This window comes from Xiphophorus hellerii, chromosome 16 (genome assembly GCF_003331165.1).
Source record: "Xiphophorus hellerii strain 12219 chromosome 16, Xiphophorus_hellerii-4.1, whole genome shotgun sequence".
NCBI classification, from domain to species: domain Eukaryota; kingdom Metazoa; phylum Chordata; class Actinopteri; order Cyprinodontiformes; family Poeciliidae; genus Xiphophorus; species Xiphophorus hellerii.
Genome location: NC_045687.1, coordinates 4,995,089 through 4,998,384, shown reverse-complemented (window position 1 = coordinate 4,998,384; position 3,296 = coordinate 4,995,089).

The window sequence follows — 3,296 nt, the reverse complement described above, 5'->3', positions numbered from 1 at the left end:
CTACGGAGAAACGAGCCGCCGTCTTCTATCTGGCTTCACTCCCTGTGCAGGTGAAGTGTGTCAACAACACTGCAGTCTCTGTTTTCTGGTATTTGCATAGCTATGCTGTGTGTGCCAGGCGCCGGTGGCAAAGAAAAGATGTGACGGAAATTTAGCTTAGGGCTGCTGCAGATATACGTGAGGAGAGAGAGGAAGAAAACACGGCTGAGAAAGAAAGAGAAACAGAAAACGTTTCAAGTGGAGTGATGCTAATTAGCCTCCTTTTTCTCCTCTCCCCTCCCTCTTTGTTGTGCTACTTCTCAGTGTCTTTTATTTCTCAAATGCAACTGGCAATAAATTAATTTTACGTTTTAATTAAATCCCAGACAACTGCTAAGGTGGGGCAATGAGTTCAAACATTCAGCTCACAACATTCCCTTTAAAGGCGATCGATTAAGGCATGGCTAGCGGCAAAGCTAGGGCCTCCACCCCATCACCTCCACCCGCGCTTTGTTCCCGTAAAAGCTTCGCCTGCCTCGGGATAACCTTGCCTGGGATGATGAAAGGGAAGCAAATGAGTCAAAATGGGGAAAGACATGGAACTTTATTTAGAATAAAGGAGAATTGAGGTTAAAATAATATGTGGGAGCAGCGTGCTGGGTCACACACAGAGGCGCAAAAATATTTAAATGTGCTGTTTTTTTTGTTTTTTAAGAAAAGAGTGGTAAATTAACTTATATGGGTGCAAAAGTTTAAATAAACATGCAGGAAAATAATATTTTTTATGACATTCTGGAGAAAGTAGAAAAGTTACGACAGTTTTCTTAGCTTGAAGGAGCAGTGTAGCCCTTCCCCCACCTATTGCTGTGCTGCCTGTCAGTATTTTGAAAGATGGGCCAAAACTTTTTACCACAATTGAGGATTTTTCTTTAAATTGTCATGTTTCTATTGAGCCACATGTGTCAAACTCGAGGCCCGTGAGCCAAATCCGGCCCGCCGCAGCTTTTTATGTGGCCCTCTGGATTCTAGACTAAACACTAAGTGTGCCTAAATATTATATTATCAATCAAATCAATGCAGTTTTTATCTGTTTACCTCCAAATTATATCAATCAGTCCCTCCAGTTTCTTGAGAATTATCGTAGAAATTCACGTAAAATCAAGAAATCTCCACACCAGCTGAAGCTGTAAGAGGGCATCATCATCGTCTCACTGTGAAATGAGTCAAGTCCCGGTGTGACCTGAAAGGTCACTCAGCAAGGAAGAACGTTTTACCATGAAAATCCCTATTACAGTGTGCAAATGAACTTAGGAACGAGGCTTTAAATTTTAAAGACATGTCCTTTTGAGTGATGAGTGCTAAGAGATTTTTCCTATAATGGCTGTAATTTCAGTTGAATATAAATTGAGCACTTTGTGCCTGGAAAGCACATAATAGCAGCTCTTTAACCCCAGCTGACCTTAGACTGGACAAGTTGAGTCCTGAGTAAAAGTGAAACTCTTATGATTTTTTTATACGTACACAGACATTTTAAACAAAAATGTGCAACATGATTTGTTTTTATTAAAAACAAATAAACTATTCTTCTTCTTTTAGATTCATAAGCTAAAATATTAAATACAATTTAAATTTTGTCATTCTGAAAGTTTCCAGATGTTTACTACATATCCACTTATGCAATTTGACATTTTGAAAATAAATTTGCTCAACCAGCGGTGTCAAACTCATTTTTGTTTTGGGCCAAATCAAGATCTTGAATGCTCTTAAAAGGGCCGGTTGTGCCAAAATGCATTGATAAAACTTGTTCACAAACTGTTAAAATATCAACAAATTCTTAAACTTAAATACTATTGAACATCTTTTCAGTTTCTCCACAATTTTGTGATACTTTTTGTGATTTTTTGCAATAAAAATCAAAGTGTTTCTGGTACTAATTTGGAATTATTTGCAATGTTTTCAGTTATTTATGACGGTAAATGCAACTTTTTATACAGATCATGGACTAAAATCTGACCTCAATTAAGGCTGAGGCAGCTGTTTAGTAAAAGTAAGAATATTTTTGAGAAAAATATGCAATAAACTCCCAATTAGGTATTAGTGCAAAAAAGTGCAGGGATTTTTTGATTTTACGTGAATTTCCACGATAATTCTCATGAAACTGGAGGGACTGATTGATATAATTTGGCAGTAAACAGATAGAAACTGCATTGATTTGATTGATAACATAATATTTAAGCACATTTAGTGTTTAGTATAGAATCTAGAGGGCCACATAAAAAGCTACGGCAGGCCGGATTTTGCCCACGGACCTCGAGTTTGACACATGTGGTCTACTATCTTCTACTCTTATAGTCAAATAAATTTAGCAAGTTTTAACTAAAAATAATTCTGTTTTTCTTATTATTCTGATACATATCAAATAAAGATACAGATCAGATTGAGTCTGATTCTATGTCAGAAAGTTAAAAACTGATGTGACACATCAGTAAATATCTGGTTTCATCCGTGTCTAATGAGAAGCAGGATCAGTTGATGACAGAAAATCCTTGTCGCCTCTTTGTTTTGGACATCAGGATTATTAGTTTCCATCCTGCAGGGTAATAATCATCAGCCGTTTTCCTTTATGACACGCTGCGCCACACAGAGGAGTGTTTTCTAGCTTGTTGCTCTCTTCACCATCATCCCACACTGACAGTGTTGACAAAGACAAAACAAAAGCAGGGCGCTCTCATTTCTTCACACTTTGAACTCATCAGTGGGGATTAGGTTCTTGGATCTGTTTGTTGATTCACAACTGAGGTTCTATTAAAAGTCTGGTTTCATTACCTGGCATGAACTAGGTCTCTGCTTCACGAAGCAGAGAAATCAGGCTAATCTTCTTGACGTCTTTCTGTTTTTAAATTTGCCTTTTGTAAATTATTTCTTAAAATGTCCTTAAATCTTCTTTCATGTGGTGTAAATGGGAATCCTTTGAAAAGGTTTTATAAATTTTGATGACTATATTGTGGAAATGGAGGATTCACACCAGTAGAAAAGCTTCAAATTGAAATCTTGGTGAGAAGTTAACCCTCTTTCAGTTCTACTGTTTTATGTAAAATGTACCTTGTTAGATCTAACCTCAAGTGTGCAGAAAACTGTTTCCAATGAAGCCAAAATGGTTAATTAAATACAGAAGAATAGAATAATAGCAGAAATCATAGCTGATTTCCTTTTACATTATTGCTTCAAGTTATGTCTTGAACTTTGACTAAACCATCATAACACCGACAGCTTTTTTAGTAAATTTTATGCCTCGTTTTCTCTTAAACTGTGGTCCG